General features: G+C 38.3%; 1 protein-coding gene across 5 annotated transcripts in view; it reads right to left on the reverse strand.

Moving 5' to 3' along the window:
- The window catches only part of DENND1A (DENN domain containing 1A), a 159,585-nt gene that overhangs the window by 129,295 nt on the left and 6,502 nt on the right, over positions 1 to 23,788 (reverse strand). The window lies entirely within an intron of this gene.

Here is a 23,788-nt window from a genome sequence, read left to right on the forward strand (position 1 = left end):
AAACCAAAAATGTCTGTGTGTACATACACACACATATATATATTAAAAAATTACTTTTTAAGAGAAGCCCTGGTGCTAGACTGAACTTCGGGCTGTTACCTGGGCAATATCTTTCCGGCTGCAATTTGCCACCTGGGTTTGTCACCAGGAAATGGTTACCCAATGCACTTCATTTTGGTTAAAATCAGACAACCAGTTTTGCCAGCTCCAGGCACTGTGCTGATTTATCTCCATAGACAGTTTTCAGTGATACCAGATTACAAATCCCTCAAAATTACTTTATACTTAAGGTATGCTCCCTAAATAACCAAAAATATTTATCCAGAATTTGAAAGAGGCAATTAACACAGCCCTGGAACCTCTCTCATCAGGAAAACAAGTGTGAAACACTTCAGAGTAGCAAGCATTCAAGACTGATGCAACGTCCTTATTCCTTTGGCTGTCAGAATAAATAATACGGTAGTATTCCCTGAGAAGTTATCTTAAATTTAATTAGAGATGTTCATAAAACAACAGAATATCATGATTGAAATTATTTATACGACAACCTATTTAAAACAGATCTCTTCAAAGCCATCCGTTTTTCAAAGGAATACGTCAGAGAAGGCCACATTCCATTCTACAAAGATTATTTTTTAATTACAAAAAACCAAACCATATAACAATCAGGCAAGAGTTCAAAATGAAGTGTAACGCATGAACAAATGAACGGTGTCCTGGCAGCGTCCCCCTGGGTGCCGTGCTGGGTTTGGTGCTGTCCCCACGCCGGGCTCAGCGCAGGCAGGGAGGGTGGGGTGGCACAGGCACCTCCACTGGTGTGTCAGAGCAGTGCCAGCCCAGACCCTCAGAGTGAGGGGTTCGGTGATGGTGACTCCGTTGCCAGCAGATGCACACTCCTTTTCAAGGTGTACTCTTTCCACATGAGAAATCCAACAGCCTGGGCCTTTATAAACTTTCTAGCTTTACATTTTCCAGACAATCAGATGCTTGGTTGTAACATTTCACCGTGACACATATACAATATATCAAACTGTACATATACATATGAGCAAACCCATCTACATTAATACAGTGGATTAGAAACAGAAAGCAAGGGGTCTCCTTTAAAGTCTTACTTTGAAAATTCTTCACTCTACACACAGGTAAGTGAGCAAAGTGTCCAAACACCCAAAGGGATGTGACCAGCTGTGCTGGCATGGGCCCCCTCTGCACACAATTAGTGATTAACAGGACAGTATGGCTTTACACTTCAGCACAGCAAGCACAGCATCAGTGGTAAGATGAAACTATGCCACACCTATTAAGATGCAAATTTTTAAGTAATTTTTAAATTAATTATCAGAGGGCAAGACTTCAGAATTTCACAGAAAAAAACCCCCAATCAATGAAAGAAATAAATTTGCATTGCTGAAGACATCTGTAATGGTGTCTGAACATGATACCTACATTCTCCCCCACTTCTACTGATCCATTGCTCTCAAACTTATTATAAATACATATACACATATTGCCATACACAACATTTTATAATTTACCAATTTTTAGGGAAATGAGTAGCTCAGTTTGACATAAATCCAAAGTGGGTTTGCTCTAAACACATTCCTCCATAGATGGCAACCCATATTCTCATTCTTGAAAAATCCAACAAAACAGATTAGCCATACAAAGTGTGTGTGTGTGTGTAAACATGTGTTTTTCCTGTTTTCTTAGCATCTTGAAAGCCCTTTTGTGTTCCTGGAGGTCTCTACCATGAAGGACAGCCCAGAGAAACCCACTAGAGTATACTTCTGTGAAGTCTGAGAGCCCCATCTCAGCTCCTGGTCCCGAGGCAGAGGTTTGTGCAGGGCTTTGTGAGACTCCAGCGTTCAGGCGTGAGCACGGGCAGCTGAGCTCACCCCGAGCTAACACATTCCTGTTAGTGCCTTTATGGTCCCACCTGAGGGAACCGCCCTGCGTGTCACATGCCTGTGTGACACAGGGATATAGCTTGTCCACAGGCCACTTGGGGTGACACATCTCCCAACAGCATCCGAATGGCTAATCCAGACAAACTGGAACCCTACAGGTAAGAAAACTACTCTAAGTTATGCCTGGCAGCCTCAGGCCCTCATGTCTTTACAAGTCCTTTCTATTTAAAATTGCATCAGCTCCATCACTTCAGCTTTTAAATGGTCTGGGAATATTTACTAAACTTCCACTATCTTTATTTGGAAAACACTACACAGGGGAAAAAGAAACTACTTCACATCTTATAGCTATCATCACTGCATCCATTCTTCACTGTTAACCCAGTGTGCATTTGAAAGGTGTTTTCAACTGTACTTACCTACACATACATCCACAATAAAAGTATATTTAAATTCTACATGCTCATGCCATGAAGTTTGAGGAAGCTGGACCACCCTCACTACACCAAGAGGACTGACATAAATACATACAATAGTAGCCCTAAAGACACCTGACTTTATGAAATATAAACATCTCTAAACCAAACATTGCTATTACTCAGTACAGACAGGCTCTCCCCTGAAGGGATAAGCACAAGTCACCCAAAAATCACGACAGACATGATAACCGAATTATTCTGAACAAGGGAAAACAGTCAAACAGATACAGGCCAAGCCAGCACCCAGGATTCAGCTTTAATCAGCACCACGAGTATCAGTGAAAACTGTTTCAGCATTTGTGTGAAATACTTGGTAAACACACGAACAGAACTGACTGTCAACTCTGCCTGTAAAACTAAAGTAACTTAGGAACTTCAAACACTTTTACTCGCAGTAATTTGTTTTGCACAGCGCATGCAAACAGATGCAGCTCCATTGTAGTTTTAGACAGTAAGAAAGCTCTTTGCAACTCAAAACATAGGGAATGCTGTTATTCTAGGTACTTAACAGGCTTTCGAGTGAAATGATGCAAAGTAAACACATGTAAAATACTTTTTTCAAGTTCAGGAGAGTGGAATCTATTTGCTGACATCAGAACAAGGGAAGAGCCAGACTGAGATCCCGACCAACCTCTTGTCCAGCTACAGCAAAGCACTGAGCTGAAGCTTTGCAGTCACCTATAACTTAACTGAGCTCTGAAAGCTCAGCTGAGGGCAGGAGAAGACCCTGCAAACCAGGAACAAACACAGTGCAAGTTAACCCCCAGAAGGAAAAAGTCACAAGAATTACGGAGATGCTTCTCAAACTAAACTTGTCCCAAACCCCAAAACAAGTACTCAGGTTGTGCTACATGCTGAACTCCTCTGTTGATCTTTCATTACAAACGGTTTTGTAATTTCAGCTCACAAAGATGACAAGATCCACACAGTTTGTGCCTAAAGCAAGTGCTCACAAACTTCCCTGGAAAGCAGCCATCCATGAATATAAATACATGCTGTGAAATACAGCACTGGAAACTGTGAGTTGATTCCACGTCACGTCTGTGCACATTACGTAGAGCACTGCATTGATTACTCAACCATATTGCAGCTATCACTGTTAGTATTTCATTACATATGTGAATGCTTCCAAGTTCTAAAAGCTATCCCTGCCTCTCCCCATAGAATCTTGTTCAACAAAAAGCCAAGTACAGCAGAATATTGAAATTAGCTGTGAACTGTATAATCCCATTGTTCAATTTCATGGCATTTAAGACAGTACCTTCCCCTCCACACAAGTCTGGATGTTAATCCATGCTGGAACCTGATTTAATTTTCCAGATGACAGGATGGGAACATGCTACAATGGCATATTAGTGTAACTATGCTGCTCTTTTACTCTCAACTTTTCTTACATCATAAAGTGAGGAGTTTTGCTTTTGAAAGACATGCTTAATTACTTCTACAAATAGCACAGCTCAAACTGGTCTGTATTTGAATTGTATGGAAATTATAAAACCAGGGAAGTTTTCAAAAAATTATCAGAAAATACCTTCCAGAGTAAACCATGCAAACCCAATATAAACGAACTTGCTTCTCCTGATAAAAGTCAGCCAATTTAATCCATACTGGCTACAAATAATTCATTTCAATCCCAAATTGAAAAATATAGTGAAAAATACTTCATTTCTTTCTCCTAACTAATTCTTTACCTCATCCACTTCTTTAAGGTCCTTACAGCTGCAATCCCTCTAAAATGAACTGGAGTTCCATTCAGAGTAACTTAATTTCAACACCCACTACACATTCTCGTCTTTATGCAGCACAACTAAAAAGCAACGCAAACTTCTTTCCAAACCTCTGCAAACTCCTTGATGTCCTGCACTCAGCACAGCCGAACACTCCTGCTTGCCCCTAACCTGCTGCAGCTCAGCCTGCAGATACCATCCCGGAGAGGGGGAAGCAGGGGAGGAGGGAAAAAGGCGGGGATGGGTGGAGAAAATGTGGGAAAGAAAAAACCTACACACACACAAGAAGACAGACACAAAACCTCAGAACAAGTTCTGGCATAAAATACATATGGAATAAAAATTTCCATTTCTATTTAATATGCAGCTTTAAGCCTTCAATCTTCTCTTCTTAAAGCGCTCTTTATTCTAAAAGCGTACAAGTCAGAAAACAACCAAGATGTAAAAGAAAATGCTACAAGAAAGTCTTACACCCCATCACGCAACCCCGCTGCCAGCACCAGTGTGTGAGACTGAGGTTACCTCGAGGTGTCGCTGAGCACAGCAAGCACCCGCAGCAGGTTCCACACTCAAACACACAACTCACGTGAGAACAGTTTGTAATCAACCTCTTCACCTAGCAGATCACAGTGCAAACAAATATCCCACACCCAGGATCCAGGCTGCATCCCTGTGCTAGGCTAGGCCTGAGTTGGTGGACACGGTCCTGCAGTACCAACAGTTACTGAAGGTTCTGTGAATCCCCGACAAGCACCAGCTGAGAGAACCAGCCAGGACTGGTACATCAGCTGCTGTGCACAAGGCCACTGACATTAATGTCACAAAAAACAGACTCACAAGTTTGCCTCTTTCTCTTTAACAGAACATTTGGAAGTCTGCCCTGCAAGTGCCAAAAACCTCACTGGTAACATGAAAATGCTTTTCACAACAGTTTAATCTAGAAACACAATATAAGGTTTATAACTCACACACAAATTGCTGTTGAGACTTCAGTAAAGTGATGCAAAAGCAGGAAAGACTGAGAGTAAAGGCAGTATAAAATACACATCATAGGAAACAGGAAGGAAGGGAGAAAACCAGAACAGATTAAGCAAATCACTATGATTTCCAGAATTGTTTTTAAATTATTAACACATCAAGAGCCAGAGGGGCAGTGAGGAGCAACACTTTCCTCGGGAGTGTTCAGCAACATCTTATATGTGTTTTTTAAAAAACCTTTCCCAAAAAAAACAGGTTAAGCTACAGATGTCCTCACAGATTTTTACTTAAGGCAATATACAGCTCTCCAGAATGAGGAGATGTAGAGAGGGAACAGCTCTAACAACACAAGAACTAGCACAGGTTGTCAGAGTTGTGTCCGTACACCTGGGGTGCACACCAGGCTTTCTGATCCCCTCACACCAGGTTTCTGATCCCCTCACACCAGGTTTCCAGTGCAAGCACGAGACCAGCAGCAGCTTTATAACCCACTCAGAGTAAACAGAGTAAACGTTAAATATGAGACTTTCACTGTTTCTAGCAGACAAACCAACTTTCCATCTAAAGGGTCTTGGCTCACTTTACAATTCTGTTAAATAAACAGAAACAACACTCACTCCTTGGATAAGAAGACAGGAAAAACACCCATTGCCTTTTACAAACAGAAGAGGCTCCATTGGTTTCCTCATCAATTATTCGGTGTCATGTCAAGTTGTTGAACTGCCCAGCTTGCCACGTGCAGAGCATTTACTCAGACCCTTTTATAAGGCAACATGTTCCATCTTAACTACTATTATTTACTTCCTCGGACTCTCATATGGAATGGGGCCAGGTTTAACCAAAACTTTACTAATTCTTTTAATGGAAGTTGTGTAACAGTTGTGTTGGAAGCAGAGTGTTCAAAATATGAAATACAATTGGGGAAATACCTCTCTATTAAATCCTTAAGCTCTTCTGTTTCATCCATACCATGATAGCGGCTTTACAAAACCCAGTTGTATAATGGTGCAGATTAATGTCTGTATTGCTAACAGTCTAAACTGCTAAGAGTAAAGCAGTAAAGCATCGGAAAGCATAAGACGTCTTCAGTGATCAGCAAACTCAAAATTCTTTCTTTACAAAGAAGAGAAGGAAACTTTCAGTCCAGATTAATTTTTAAACTGCTGATACTGAGCGGTTTAGAGCTAGAACTATAAAGAAGGGGGTGCACAGGATAGAGCTAAAACTAAAATAACAGACATCAAAACCAGAAGACAAAAAAAGTACTTATTTCGAGTCCTGTTTGTTACATGTTTCTCCCATCTTCATTTGAGGTCTTCAGATCTTTTCTCTGCACTGGTTAATGACTTCGGTGATACCTCAAGCCCACATTAAAGCACGGTTGATGAATCTTTTGAGTTCGCTTTACTATGCATTTAAGGGGATATTTCTCTTGATAACCATCTGTTCTTCAACCAACCCAGAAATGTAGTATTACTGCAAATCTAAGCCAAACTCCAGGAGTCCTGCAAACTGCAAATTTTGAATGGATTATATTTTTAATTCTTTTTTCCCCCCTGTAACTTTAGTCAGCAAATTATACAGCAGCTAAAACTTGCAAAAAATATAATTAGGTAACACCATACTTCAATGGTCAAGAAATCCACAAAGCCTGACTTACAAAATGAAATACGAAGTGTTTTGAAACATTTTATAGGCTGCCTGTAATAATTATACAAAAGAGTTTAAATGCAGAAGTTGAATGGGAACACCTACTTTAAGCAGGCTTTTTTTGGGTTTAATAATTTTTAAAATTTATTTGTGTTTGATCATTGTATTTTTTCTCATAACCTTTTTGACACTCTATAAATTTAATAGAGATGTGTTTCAAGTGCTCAGGCCATGAATACTGAATTTGTTTCTCTCCTGCCTCTTTGTATTTATATTCCGAGACAGTGGAGTTGCCTGGTGACAGTCTCTCCACTTCCACAGCAGCTGGTAAGCCCTCCTTGTCCTGGGAATATGAAAGAAACAGTTAACTAATATTTCAGGCTCTGATTTAAATGTGACAGTCTGGAAGTGCCAATACCATGAAGGGCAGGATTTACAAGCTAAGATTTTTCTAAAAGTCTCAGAAGCAATAAAGAAAGAAAAATAAAAAACCTTTATCACATCTAGCTAACATGCAGCAAAAATTAATCCTGATTAATTAATTAATACAGATTAGTGCATCACCTAGAGTTTAACAATACCAGACACAACCAGTGATTGTCTAATCTGTTAGCTTAGATTTTCAGAATGCAAATTCTAAGGATAAGACCAAAGCAACCAGAGCTTTGACAGCTTTACAAGAAACAGTCACCTCTTTAATATTTACAAGACATGTATTTCAAATGATTTCTGAATGTCTATCTGCTGGCCCGAGACTACTGCTTCTGCTCAACTGCCAAGCACATGCACCCAAAACAATTTCTCTAAGCTCACTTTGTACAGCAGCAAAAATAAAAGTTATACTTTATAAAAGTAGAGCTTATAGCCAGCTGAATTAATACCCAACAGTGGCATACTAAGCACCTTCATTTTAAAAAATCCTTATTCAATTAATTTTAAGAGAAATTTTTAAGTAATGTTACATTTTCTACTTTCCTGTGTCAACCAAATAACTTTTTACTCGTTTGTTAATTTGAAGAAAACCAGAATTAACATTTTAATGTCATATTGCTTTTTAGCAATAGTGTATTAAAAGGAACTTGTGTAAAACCACAATGTGGCCACGGCAATCAATCAACTACATTACAAAACCTAAAGGAATTGCTAATGAAAACAAACAGTACTTTCCAACACACTGCCAGGCTTTTCACTACTAGAAAATAGAATTTCATAAACATTTTCCAAGCTGTTTTATTTTTGTCATTTTTAGCTTTAATGATAGTTTGGCTTTAATGATAGTTTGGCCATTTAAATTTGGTAATTACCTATATTTCCTATGTCTTAGAGAACATTTTACAATTGTTTAACTTTTTAAAAATTTCTTTCCAAAATTCACCAACGACAAGAACTTCAGATAGACATCAGAGAAAAACATAAAGCACTGCAGAAATACATTCATTGCTATATGGACTGTCACATACCAGGTTTAATCTGAACTGACTGAAAAAGGACATGGAACAGAAGTGCTGTAGCCAACCATAAGTTCTTGAAGTGCTGTACTAAGAAAGGAACAACAACAACCCTTCTCTTGAGCAACTGGATAATTGCCCAAACTACAGAGAGAAACCTTCTTTGTTACACATGCAACAGTGAATACTGATTTCTAAGCCTCAAGCTATGTAACTTTCCAATGTTTCAAACTCTGACCCCACTTTCATACTCTCAATATCGATAGTCTCCAACTGTTTTCAGTCTCCAAGTGCCCATGTGTTGCTGCAGTGGAGCAGCACTGCTCCCAGACACTGCTCTGTCACTGACCGCACAAATACCCTCTGACAGGAACCTCCAGCACAGCAACTGCACAGTTCAGAGAAAGCAGAGCTGCACAATCAGCTGGGGGCCTGATGGCTTCTGTTAGTGCATCTCTGCTTAGTTCAGGATGCTTTAGTTATTCACAGGCATTGAAACAGAACAAACAGATACTATCAAAGGTGAAATGCTGAAAACCTCATTTTTGATTCGGTCTTTTTTTGGTCAATTTTGGTTTGGTCTCTGCAGTGGAGATGTCACCACAAATGCTTTTGGGCATGTGCAGTAGTAAGATACAGCTTATCTATCACACCATAAATCTGATTCATCCATGTCCTTATCAACAAAGGACAGCCAAACTTCACAAGCATTTCCGGGGAGCTGATTTCATAGTGGTGCTCTGGCTGTAGCTTTTCCAGTGTAGCTACACTTAGAGCTTCACCCTTACTGCACTTCCAACCCATAAACCTGTGGTATGAAACAGAACTGACCAAGAATTTCCATGGTCACCAACACATTCCTGAATTTTGAGGTGTGCAAGTTCCTATATTAAAAGATCATAAATAAGAGAGAGCAATAATTATTTTATTGGGACACTTCAGAACTTGGCCTTGTACCCTTCAGTACTCAGCCTCACCTTTTTGTTTCAGCTTGAACCATGTAACACGCCCATCTCAACTCACCACTCCTATTAATGGTGTCCATTCTTTCAAAATGGTAAAACAGTAAAAATTTGTAAGAACAGGGAAGCTGGAATCCATTAAAAAAAATAAATAAATCAGAGATTGGTCACAGTGAGCCTCACCTAAGGCTGCAGCACCACTGAGGTCCCATGACAGCCCAAAACTGAAGCATTAAATGAAAGTTTGTAGGAACAGGAAAAGCATCCAACATACTCCACAGCAAAACACTTCTGTGGAGTCAGAAATGTTGATGACAGAAGTTGAACTTCTTGAACACCATTCAGAATTTAATGGGGGTGAGGGGAAGGAGGTCCTAACATGGAAAAATACATCTCATGGAGCTAATGACCATGAGATGAAAGAAAAACAAAATTCACTGTGTGTTCAGCTGCTCAGAATGACTTCTCTCTTTTGGAGGAAAGTTCATTAACTGGACAGCATCAGGCACCACAACAGAGCCATGGATATACTGACACTTGCAGGACTGACCTAGTTCATGGCTGCAATGCTTTCAGTTACCATTAGCAAAGCTCACTTCGTGCTGTGTGCAATGCTGTAACAAAAAGAAGGTCTCTGAGAAAGTAAGTTTAGCACATTTAAAGCAGTGCTGTTGGCTTGAAGAAAAATTTGGTTTAGATAAAGAGGAGTTCGCTGATACTCAGTGCAGTTAGACAGGAAATCTATCATCTCACTAAAAAAATTTAAAACATTTTTGCTACTGTAGAAAAGGCAAGGGTATCAAAAGGATTTTTAACCACAAAAAATGTTTTCAGACACTTGATACCTCCAAGATGTACAAGAGCATATACCCAGCTATCAAAATGCTCCTGAGAGAGTGGAGTAGTCTAGTTCTGAGCAGGAACATTTCACAATCATGTCACAGCCCTAGGAATCAGGCATATATACACCCAGCAATTTCACTAATTTCCTTTCTGTTTCCCTTGACCAGCTTTAAGAAACCACAAACTCCCAACTAAACTTTCAGCTCTTTTCAATGCTCTGCTGATTCATTTCAATCTGGTCACCCTTAGCAGCAGATCTGCAGAAAACAATCTCTTTCCTTCACTAATAACTCCAAAGATAATCTTAAAAATGTAACTTGAATCCACCTGCACAATCTCTCTCCACAGGCTGATGATCCAGGCGGTGCTGAAGTGCAGCTGGCCATCAACTCTGGAAGTGGGATGCAGGGAGAAACACTCACAAATCTGACACTAGAAGGAAGCTCAAGAGCTGGGGCAGCTTTTATCACACAGCAGCACACCTTGAGCAGTACCTACTCTGTTCTCATTATCTCATTCCACGTCTAATTGGGTTTCTAAGCTCTCTGCTCCCCAGATGCTTTTTCCAGGTCTGAATTCATACTGCTGTTGTACTCACATCAGAAGAATTTCAAGCATCAACAGGTCATTTCTAAAAACTCTCCTTTTTGCTAAACTCTTATTTGTGTTATGTCCAAACACCCTTTTTTGAGAACAGAAATTAACAACATTTACCATTATTTACTTGTTGAAAAATAAACATATATCACTAACTGTAGTACCACAACACTAATGCTCCATGCTGTAATTGTTCCACAGAGGCTCCACAGCCTTTTCTTAAGTGACCAAACTAATGATGAAGTTTTCTCCATCTCATTATATAAGCATATATGTTTAATTTTTAAACATGAAAGATTAAATTAGAAGTTACCCACACAAACACAACTCCTTTTAAAAAGGCTCAAAACACTGTATTTACATCTGCAAGTACTCACGTTATTACTACAACCTTTATAACAGAGCTTAGGTTTGCTTCAAACAAAACAGGGTTCTCAGCGATAGAGGCCCAAGAAAAAGCCCTGCATACAGTTAGTCTACAAAGAATTAACTGGATTAATTAGCAAGGGATTTGAGAAGCAGCTTGGAGCTAGAAAACCAAAACACTAAATTGTTTAAATACTTTGGCAATGGATCAAGGTTTCTAGGCAGCCCTATGTTCCATTCTCTCCTCTTTTTTTTGCTCGGTGTTTTAACGCATTTAACCTGACGAGGTACTTTTTCATGAGATATGAATGACACTGTCAAAATACCAAAAAAGAAGATGTGAATTAAAAAATGCCACAAGCTGTTAGCAATTCTGCCAACATGCATGAGCCCAGGCAACATTAATTAAAAATCAATAGCTTAGGACATAAATAGCTCTTATCTCTGTTATAGTATATCTCTAACATAACTCTTTATTAAAGAAAAAAAAGGGGAAAAAAAGCCAGTGTCTCTGCTATTATACTGACTGAATTGACCACAACAAAGCAAAAGGAATAAGGCAAAAACCCTGAGCAAAGAAACCCTCATGAGAAAGGGAGGACAGGCGTATGAATGATTGGAATGCTTCAGCCTTGCACTATCGTTAACACATAACCGGCTGGAAACATCCACACTGCAAATACTTGGAGAACAAGTTACCAGGAAGAACATTCCATGTTTTCAGTGCTAATATGATTCTATACAAAATTCTTCATGCCAAGGAAATAAAAATAACATGTACATCTTTCAGTCAGTTAGCAGTTAGTAATACATATTTTCCTGAGTTTATTAATCAGTATTTTTATTTTGCTTCTCAACTAAAGATTGTAAATTCTTTGATAACTATAAAAGAAAGATGAGAAAAAGCAGGAAATTGCACTCAACCTTTTTTTCCTTTAGCGACACATCTTCAAACTAAAGTTACATTAGCAGGCATCAAAGCTAAAAGACTTAAGATAAACTAGGAACTTAAACCACAGCTTTCAACAGCTGTTTTCACACTTGCAGAGAGCCAAACCTTTCAAAGACCCAAACCCATTTTCTTACACAATATCACCTAAAGCACACCAAGCTGGATGTGCAGTTTGGGTCTCTCATAACTCCCAGACAATCATGACAATTTAGATTTCTGAAGAGTTTCTACAGAAAATTAACATTGAATAGAAGATGTAAAATCATACTGAAATGGAAAGGCTAAGCTTAGTTTTCTTTCTATCTAACGACTCTTGCTTTATTCAATGATTATTAATGACAGGCATATCAAATGCTTCCATCAAGACACAGTAGTCTAAAATCAATGAGGAAGAAGTCAAGCAGGCACTATTTAGCAAAAAATTATTCGAGTTCAAAATAAAAGCCAAATTTTCATTTCCCTAAGAGCTACGTGTACATACACCAAGACACTAAAACACTACAAATTTCAGTGGAAGAGCAGATCATAAAATTGTAGGACCCTTAAGGTGGAAATTCTCAGGACAAAAAGGATTATTCTGATAGTCACGTTTACAAGTCTGAGCTCTCGAGAACCTCTTGCAGCAGATGAGCACGTGCGAGTGCAGCTCCTCTGAGCTCCAGCCCCAACACCAAAGCCTGGGTAACACAGCTGGGAATGAAGAGCTGGTACATTGGGAGGCTGCATTTATTAAAAAACAAGTTTTACGGATTGTTTCCATTGCAAAGGAAGGTTTTAGAAATACCAATCTGAAATACTGAATATACAGATGCAGGAGGTGAGCTTCATCAACCCATATGCCAAGCAGAGATGTATCTACGGGCATAATCAGAGAATAATTAGGAATTTCTTTCTATGATGGAATGGAGACATGAACGACGAACCTTTCGGATCTCAAATGGAAACATGTCACATGTCACAACTGGATTTTGAGCCCTACCTTGCAGCTGTGCTTTGGGACACTCCTACTTTTTCCCATCACCTTGTCATAACCCCAACTCCCAACATTTTATTGACTGAATTGCAGCACAAGAAAATCAAAGGTTCTATTCATAAAGCACAGACACCAAGTGTCAGGACAGGGAAACAGAAGACTCCACTTTTCACAAGGTCTTTTGCTCTAACTTTTCATTGAGCTACAGTCAGAAATTATGTATTTCATTCTGAACTGTCCAAATTCCGGCTATTGCCAATTTCAATTAACCTTGTTTAAGGTGCATTGAATACAAGGTTTTGTGGCTGCATTTGATATAACACAATTATTCATCTAGAAAGTTAATTATGCAATCTTAATTTTTAGTAGAAGTACATTAGAACACAGAACTGCTGTTATTAGAGCTCCTCTAAACAGATTAAATTGAAATTCCACCAAGTTCCCCCAATAATGCTTTTTGTCTTTGTAAAAATACAAACTAGCACTTTATTAACATTTCAACCACTGTCTCCATTGAAGGTTCAAGAAAACAAAACAATTCTGAGACTTTGTTAAATCATCTGTCTCCATTTTACTTTATCATTATAAATTAAACTGCGTAGAAGATGCACAAGTAATTTGTAAACTCTTTCAAAGGATCTGATTTACATTTTTCTTCTACAAAGATGAAGATCTCCCCCTAACATGCTCCATTTGTGTTAAATATTAAATGAAGACACTCATACTACATATATGGCAAAAATGGAATATATTTTTGATATGTTTTGGAATTACTTTTAGCAGTTCAATGCTGTTTATAATACTGGTGCAAATACTGCCACCAATAAAGAAACAAACATTAAAAAGGTGTCCTTTAAGCTTCCCTTTAAGGCATCTACCATAATCGTATAATTTGCTCTGGACATCATTAAAATGTAAAGTTAATGAGGATTCAGCTGAAAACAGAAGAAATGTAACCTATTTTCAGGCAAAACTTCTAACACTGCAATCAGAGGGAAAACCTCTTTGATGTCTCTTTGTCTCTTCTCATTAATTTTCTTTTGGTTTAAAAAAACACAAAGGCTGTTTAAACTAAAAAATGCACAGAAGTTTAAACATGGTAATTATAGCCGAGCTGCAATGAGGTCATTAGGTTTTTAAAACTTTGAGATAAACAAAATTGAGATGTATGACTATTTTAAAAACATGTCAATACTCAATTTTAACTGTCCATGTGATTGATACCCGTTGTATTCTAAGGATTTAGTCTAGATACAGAATTGTTTCAAGATGATTTAGTGAAGGACCTAATCCCACGGCCGGGGTAGAGCAAAGCAATCAAGAAATACATCAAAATGAAAAGCTGTAATTACTGTATTATTAGACGCCACATTTAATATTTCTAAGTGCAACAAAGCACACTTTTGCCATCCGTGCAAAAGAGATGGCAAATTGTGAGATTTTACTATTCTTTACCTCTACAGTTCATTAACGAATAAAATATTGAACAAGTTAAATAATTCTATTTACTCACTACATCCATTCTTTTTTATGAACACTGCCAAGGTGCACACAAAGCTGCACACGTCTGTTTCAACATGCTAATTCTTTCCAGCAGAAAATACCTTAAAGAGGCATTTTTAATTACTACAGTACTGATGGAATCTGTGATATACTGTAGTGGTAGATATTTTTAGCAACTAATTTACAAGTAAATTTTCCCAAACTATAATCAAAACAATTTTTAACACGACTTTGTACAAAAGAAGATGATGGATCATCACAAACAGGAGTAAGGCCTTAAGCCACAAATACACAGGGCAAATATAACCTGATCTTTAGTGTAGAAAGAATTCAATCACAATGAAGCAAAATAAGCATATTTATAACATTTTTCCATGTGCCAGGATCACCTCTAGATAAAATGGAGTAAGGTGAGATCAATACATTAGTTTGTGGCAAATGTAAAAAAAAAAGTATGAATGCTAAGACATTTGTGGACACAGGTAATAGCTTTAATAGAGAGTTATTTACCCTAATGAATCTTTTGAATGTGTTTGATAAACTCTTCAAATTAAACTGAGTCAATGGCCAGCAGGCAAGTATCAGATAAAACCAGGAACTATTTTACATGCAAGTGAAGCACAGCTCCAGAAGAAAATTTCATACCTATTTCAAGGGAAAGTTTGGGGGGTTGTGTTTTGGTTGGGGATTTTTTTGCTTTTTACCTTTCCTCTGCCATGTTTTATTAGCACTTGCTCCTGCCCTTGCCCACTGAGCAGCTCTATCCTACAGAAGTACAACCCATCCTACAGCATGCACCAGCTTCTGCTCCACCGGAGCCACTCCTCACCTCCTGGGATCCTTCCCTACTTGTCTGCATTCTCTTAGTGCCATATTCAACAATCATAAAGCACACCACTGAAGTAACACTGCATCAAATATGCACCTTACAAACAGGAAACATCAGCAACCTGATTCTGCCTCTGCCTATACTGTGTTGCTCAATCAGCCATTCTGTCTTCACATTTTCACACTTGGTTTGAGTCTGCATTAATTATTTTTGGTAGGTGTTTCTCCACACAGAGTGATAATCTGCTTTTAGAATCTTTGGAACAGAAGATCTCAATGATCTCCAAAGTATCTTACAGACAGAAACTAGAGACATTTACTTAAGAGGTGTAACAATGTAAGAATCAATTAATTAAGAAGTCATGTTACCACTATTTATATTCATAACTACATCATTTCAAAGTAAATGATTCTTCAAAGGAACCGAAAACGGGGTTGAATTAACACCTGTAGAATGCAATGGGAGTTGTGAGTCTAATTCCCTTCACCACCACTTAAAATCCCAGCACAAATTCTAACGGTGGAAATTCCAGTCAGGAAAGTGCTCAGAAAAAACTCTCCAGACCATAACCCACTCCAGACAACAGATTATCACTATCGATTGTCTCTTCCCTTCCCTCTATCCAAGGTTATCATCCTCAATATGGAAGTTCAACTTCCTTGGTTTTGATTCTATCTCACTCTTCCATGAAAAAAAGTAATATTAAAAAGTATATAAAAAGCTGTTTTCATCTTAAAAAGGCAAAAAAGTCACCTCCCAGGAGCCAAAAATCTGTCAGCATCTGGAATTTTGACAAATGGTTTACCAAAACTTGTTAGCCCCAGAAGGACCAAAATGCAAACGGTCTCTGGTAGCACAGAAGGTAGAGTATGGGATTTGTTTAGATTTGATCTTGGATTTTTACAACCGCCGCTGAAGTAAAACAATAGTCTTGCATTAATTTTACACTTATTTGATAATAATCTATCCTCAAATAATCTCTTTTAAACTCCATTTCAATTTTAAAAAAACCTAACACCCAAACCGCAAACAAACAGAAAAACCCACCACAAAACAAAACCAACAAAAAACCACAGGAAAACCTAACAATGTCACTTTCTGTTCATGACAAAAAATACCACACCAAAGGCAGGCAGCCCAGTACTGCCTTGGGCACTCTGACAGGCCTGTCTTTGAATTCCAGTTTACATTCTCTTCTTGCAAGGAACTCCCTGTAACAAGAAGAACCAGCAATAAAAACAGATCTAGTTCATCTTTTGCTTCCCCAAACTTGCTTCACCTGAGTGCTGCACTTAAAGCAGTGCTCTGTTAAGTGCTCTAAAGCACTTAGTAGTGCTCTGCTACAACCATCAACCTGCATGTCAACAGACTAAAGACAGACACAAATTCTAAATTCCAGTATTTCTATTGAAAACATCAATAGGAAGCATCATCCAACTGTGGAAGGACCGGTCAGTCACTTCTGGGACCATGCTAACACTAGGGAAAGGAACCACCCAAAGTTGCCGTTCTTAAATCTACAGGGAGTCTCCTTTAAAGTCATTACTACTTTGTTTCTTTTTCACCCGAATGACACTCGAATTGAAAGTTCTTTACATCAATGTCTATATCTAGGCTAACTGCTGACTGCAGATGCACTAAGCTTTGAGCAGAAGTTAACACTCATTAACAAGATTACCTGTCGTGATTAAGTGAGAACAAACAATAAACAAACCACCTTGGAAATGCTTGTGACTGAGAATGAACTAAAGTTAAAACTACTCCCTTAAAGAAAGTCAAACACACACACACACACACATACACACGCCCCTTTAACATCAACGTTTGGACTCTATTCAAAGTACAGTCTCTTTGCAGTTACTGGCATAGCAGCCTTACTCTTAAAGCAGCACAGTAAGAGAGAGTTAATTGCAACAAGTGCTTCACCAAATTCTTAAATGCTTGAAATGCTGATATATTAAGTATTTCAGTATATTGGGTATCTAAATTAAGTCTCTCAAGAACTCTTTAAAAGTAACAACCACTCAAATTCATCTATAAATTCAAGGAAAACTCTAAGTATAGCTAGTGAATGAAAATAATGTTAGAATCACTAGGAAAAAACCCTCCCTAAGAAAGTTTCAGTTTAGCAGTTAATTCCAACCTGCAGTTAAAAAGGCACTAGCTGTCAGTCAGTTTTCTCACCCAACTCTATCATGAAAAGAAAAACTGACAGATCACAGGAGCTTGCCTTTGTAAACCAATTCGGGAACTTTCATGCTTCTTATTTGTTAGGTTAAAGGTTAAATTGCTGACCTCTGCCCTCCTGCTTAGCAGCCTTTCCCTTTTTCTGTAAAGCTTTATTTTGGGGCTGTATTTACATGGATTAGTCTCTTTTCACGCTAAGAAGGAATCTGTTCACAGCCAAAGCCTTAGTTCTGGTTGTACAAAAAGCAGTCACAATTATTCAGCACCAGACAATGACCATATTGTGGATTTACAAAAAAACCACCTCAGCCATGGCAAGTTCTGTCCTTGCTGCACAAAACAATAGAAGAAAAATCTTATCAAGCATTCAAGAGAAAGCAAACAAAGCAGGCCCACTGTGAACTTGATGAAGATGTCAAGCTCCTTTAAAAAAATATAAATCAACAAAAGAGTTTAAAGTCCTGTGAGTGAGACTTTCTGTGCTGAATTTTTCTGTCTAGTTAAACAGTGCCAGCATAGCAATATACTGCAGATTAGTAAATACTTGTGAAATAGGGAAGACTGTGGACAGAAGTAGTTAAAGCATGAACCAGAAAGGCCAAACTGCTCTCTTCCCACAAAACAGCTCACAGCAACAGAGAAACACTCAGTCATACTTGATATTCCTGGTTTGGGGGTTTATTAAATCTAGTACTATCAGATAAGAACACGCCTCAAAATGTGTTAGACAAAATTTAAGATGACTTGCAAAATGACAGATTCTAGTATTTTTTTAATAAGGTGAGTTTCTCTTCAAATTGAGCTCTGTATTTCATTTATACTGTAAAAACCAAACTGTGAACTGTCTTCACAGAAAACAGCTCAAACAGTGCTATTCACTAACCCGGACACTGCAGTCCCAGTAAGCTCTTTGTTAAAATCTTCCACCTTGTTTGTACTTAAAAGCAAAGCAATCAAATGGAAACAGAAAAACAAAGCAGCAGCTTAGGAGAATTAGAATTCCCAAATACCACCTACCTACTTAGGTTTGGTTACTTTTCCAATCCTGCTTTAGGAAGTTTGGTGTAGCAACATAACACTGTAAAGATGGGATAGGAAAACTCGTGATACGGGAATTCCAGCCCCTTCAACAGAAAGCCCTTATTTAATGGAAAGAGACCTGAATTCTGCACTTCATTATTCCTAAACCTTCAGCATTTTATCTATTTCTCAATACAGAATGGGCAGATTGGAACCAACAAAATGTTTTCATCTTAAAAAAGTAAAGGCTGCTCTGAGAGGTGCATAGGTAAGATTTACAAACCCTTGAATGACCAGCTCTTAACTTAATCCTAGTCCAGTAACTTTGCTTATGTTCAAGAAAATCCTTCATCTATACAGGAGGCACTGCTCTGCTACGTAACATTATAATACATGACAAAAGGTAATGGTAAGGAGCAGCAGTGTGTCTCTCGCAGCAGTGTGTCTACCTGCCGAAGTCCTACCACAGAAACCACAGTGACAACTGTAGAATAATTTTAGGGCCCAAGTACATTGTGACTTCTCCCAGTAGAGTTAAGGACTTCGATTAGTTTAAGTTATACATTTGTGATCTACTGGGAAGCGGGGGGAGGAAGAGAAAGAGCTATTACAACCCAAGGCTACAACATGAAAAGTAAAGAAGGAAGTACTTAAACTACTCACAAGCTTCTAGTAGGAACAAGATTAGTAGTACATGCTACTCTAGGAGCCAATTCAAATGCAAATTTCATCCTTTCACTCAAACAATGATAAACTACCCCAGAGTTAATAGTTTCCTTCTAAGATTCATCTCCCTTTTCAACTTAGTGGTATGTTTTCGAGAAAAGAAAGAAGCACATGGAGAGTCTTACAGCAAGACCTTTTAAATTCTGTCATAAAAGAAGTAGCATAAACTACATTTCCTTTCCTAATCCAGTGAACATTTGTTAAACTCTAACACACACTTTGTCCATGCAGTCACATTTAGGCTTCTAACTTACCATGTTTTTTTAAAAAAACACTAAGAAAGAAATCCTTTAGCTGTACTAAACCATTTCAGCTTTTTCCTTGAACACACAGCAAGAATTTATGCTACACTCACAAAAAGATGAAAGATGAGGTCCTTGGAGAGAAAGGCCTTTTGGCACACTACATGGTAAAGCTACAGATTTGACATACTTTTATAATGTCTGCTTTGGCAAGAACACAAAAACCCCACACAAAAGCATGGTACGTCCTCCCAGACAGGGGTGTAGGGGGTGTTTTACTCTTGCGAGCATTTACTTTCAAATGCTCTTACTTCAGAGACTATTTTGATCGGTTACTTTAGACTAACAAATTCTCTTTTGCTATATGAACAGTTTGACAGTCAGACTACAATTCTCTTCACAGCCCTTTCTAACAAGAGAGAATCTTTGGCTGAGGTCCAGCAACAGCCTTAAATTTGTCACATCCTATTTTTGATGGATGATCTGCAGCAGTTTTAAGATCATAAAGAGCTTTGAAAGTTAAAAGAAAAATTTCACAAGTAGTAAGCTTTCACTTTCTTTATAAAGGTATTTAAACTAAATTTGCTAGCAGATTCTTTCTACTTCTGCATCTCAAAAAACCTGCACAAAACAATCTTCTGGCTGAGATTAAAAACATAGCAAACAGTTGCAATGCACTTTACTTGCCTACAATGTGTCAATAGCATAGAATTGGCTATCTAGAAGTGCTTAAGGTCTGTAAAAGAAACAATACACATTCTTTCTAATTTACTACCTCAACTTCTGTGTAGTTTCACTATTACGAAATGCCATGACAAACACAAAAATCACAATCTTATAAAATGAATTTTTCCTTCCTTTACAAAAAGATTAAAAATAGAAAAAGAAATCCAGTAAAATAGCAGTACTTCGTACAAAGTTTTTATTTTGCTCTCAAATTATCCACGTCATGTAACAATTCCAATGAATGAGAGAAGACCATGCACCAGAGATACAAAACTTAGTAGTTTTACTTTGAGCCAGTATTTCCCCTAAAATATTTCATTTTTACAATAAAACCATGACTATTTTCCCCTCTTTTTCTGAAAGTAAATGTGTGGGAGCTGGTGAGAAGCATTAGACTTGCAAAGTTCCTCTGCTTGACATACTTACACCTGACACACACAACACAGATTTCTCACTAGATAAATTCCATGTACTGTCACTGTAAAAACACAGACTTCGTTCTTTCTATTCTAGTTTGCAGCTTCTCACTTTTGGTGAGAAGGCTCCAGGCTCCGGAGCAATGCATCCCTACAAAGAGGAAATCAGGAAAGAGAAGGCCTCTAAGGATGAACAAGGAGCTCCTGGACAAACTAAACACAAACAGGCAGCTTCCAGAGGGTGGAAGCAGGGAAATATGTCCTGGAAGGAATGCAGAGAAACTGTCTGAACCACCAGACATCAGGTTAGGAAAGCTAAAGCCCTGCCAGGAGTAAATGCAGACAGGAATAACAACAAAAGCTTTTATAGGTATGTTGGCAGTAAAAGAAAAAACAGGGAAAATACATGTCCTCTCAGAAAGGGAAATTCCCAGCTTCCACAGAAACCCCAATCATTAGGCAAAAAAATGGTCTGGGGTTGTCTTCTCCTACGGAAATACATTTTTAGTAAGAAATATTCATCTTCATGTGACTGGTCAGAGTTGCAGCTATCCTGCTTCACAGCTCTCAAACAAAAGACATCGTGTTTACATAAGTAAGAAAAATCCATACATTTCCAAGTAAGTTTATGAATTCAACAAAGAAAAGCACAAAAACCATCTTTAAATACAACTGAATGCTGGAATTGCATAATGTAGCAAAGACTTCATGTGCCAAAAATTTACAATGCTGAGCACAGATGATAATTTTTTCTGAACAATCTCAAGGGGAAAGGACAGTGAGAGCACAGCGAGGTGATCCAGTGATCATTTCCACTCTCAATTCACACATTTCACTGTGGTTTGGCGAAGTTCTGCCTGGACTGGAATAAAACAATGTCCACTTTTTCAACTTCTTTGGTTTCAATGAAAATTTTCTCTTTGTACCTTATTAAGCGTACAAAACATTTCCCAGATGATCCTGAAGCTTACACTTCTATAAATCAAATATTAGGATCATAGGATAATTGAGGCAGGAAGGGACCTCGGGAGGTCTCTAGTCCAACCTCCTGCTCAAAGACAGGCCAGGTGTGAGGTTCAGACCAGGTTCTTCAGGCTGTGAAGGGTCTTGAAAACCTCCAAGGATGGAGATGCACAACATCTTGAGTGACCTGGTCTAATACTTGACTCCTCATGATGAACAGGTTCCCAATATTCACTTAGAATGTCTCTTGATTCTGTCTGTCGCTGCACCTTGTCCTCTTGCCACGCATCACTTGGCGAGCCTGGACACCTCATCCCGATGAACTCCACAGGTATGGAAGGCTGCTGCTCAGGTTCCCTGGAGCCTCCTCCAGGATGGGCCAGCCCAGCACTCTTGTCTCCTCACACTGAAGTGCTCCAGCTCTCCCACCATCTTTGTGGCCCTCCATTGAACTTGGTCCAGTTTATTGATGTCTTTCTTGGAACCCAGAACAGGATTTTCCCTTCCGCAGTTGACTGTGAGCTATGAAATACATTGAAGCTTCAAACTTCAGTTGAACTTCACAGTCACATGGCAAACATCCTTTGCTACTTTCTCACTTTTCCTCTTCCAGTTTGCTCCCCCATCCCACCTGGGCTGGGGGAGCAAGCGGCTGCATGGGGCTGAGCTGCCAGCTGGGGTTAATCCATGTCAGCTACACAAATTTTTGAATAACAAAATAGAGGCAGGTTTTACCATCCCACAAGCCAGACAATCCCACACACTAGGACTGTTACAGCTTTAGAGCAATTCTTTCTCCTCAAGACCAAGTCAGAAGATTGATATCAGAATTAAGAGCACTGTACATATCAATAGCGCTATTATACTAGACACAGACTTCAAAAACAGCTGTCTTAGTTAACTTTGGGATCAATTAAATGGGAAGAAATAGTTTTAAACCCGCCTGATAATTTGCTTCTTATGCACCTTTTATGCATTTTACTTTTCTCAACAGTAGCTGCTCCTTGCCATGTAACATACATTCCCTGACTGCAAAAAAGAAAAGTTAATCTATATTCTTAGTTTTTTGGTGTGGAACACTCAGCCAAAATGTGGACAGAGACTACATGGAGGTTTCTAGGTCTGTATTTTTGGAATTTGCCTGGGATACAGTGCAACTGTTAAATACAGTCAACACTGCAAAGAACCAGACATTCTGTTCATTCAGAACAGAAGGACAAAATATTTGGGTATACACAAATCTAAGGCTTCTGAGAATAAAGTATACTACTTAAGTATAAAAAATTGGTTGGGGAAAATCTCTTAAAAGATTCTTCAGAGAGAGTAACTTCAAAATACATGACTTGTAAAAACAATTACTAAAACTCTTTTTTTACTCCCTAAAAAGAATTTCTGAAGATTTTGCACCTACAAGTGCATACAACAAACCTAAAAACACAACTAAGTGAAACTCCCACAGAATCAGTTGGTTTATAGAACAAAATGTATACTAAATTCTCCAATTAAAAACCTGTAAAGTAGTTTCCGTGCTTTTTAACCCACCTTCCCACAGCAGGGAATTAATCCCTCCAGGGGGATGCAAACAAACTTCAAAGAGAAGATTATACCCAGACACTAGTACTGTACAATGTAATGTTTATGGTCAAATTTGTTCAGATTTTCTGGCACTAGAATCCAGGTCAGATGTGCAGAAACAAAGACCAGTTATTAAAAGGGCTCCTGCAGTTACATCAAATAGTTGTGATGGCACAGAGCAGTAGGATAAGCCAAAACTGTATTCCAGTTACAACTCCTATGGAGGCTTTGGCAGGGAAGGAAGGAGTTGCAGCTATTTGACTTTCGCAGACTGTAACAAATACAGATATAAAAGGAGGTAAGTGGCTTTCCAGTCAATAAAATATAAACATCCTTTCTATTTGTTCATTACACCATATCTACAACATACACGATTGTTTCGTACAAGACAAAATAAATACTACTTCAATATATGCTGACTAATCATAATTATTTAATTTTGACAAACTTCCTTTTTGTACCATTCTACACACTGAACTCTCATAACAGTATCTTGAACTAAATTCTGGCATTACAGATTTCAACCTTTGCTTTTCTTGGTTATTTGATCAAGTTCCTCAGGTTAGATAAAGTGCAATCAAAAATTCCCAAATGTACTTACATGTTGGTTTCAGCAGTTATGGGAGTTCTCTACCATAAATATAGGAATACTTATCAAAAATAATATTATAGAAAAATACTTGTGTAATTATGACTTGATAGCAATGGTAAAAACAGTT

The sequence above is a fragment of the Corvus kubaryi genome, unplaced genomic scaffold, assembly GCF_017639235.1.
Source record: "Corvus kubaryi isolate FWS band 111438036 unplaced genomic scaffold, C.kubaryi_AGA036_p1.0 78, whole genome shotgun sequence".
In the NCBI taxonomy this organism is placed as follows: domain Eukaryota; kingdom Metazoa; phylum Chordata; class Aves; order Passeriformes; family Corvidae; genus Corvus; species Corvus kubaryi.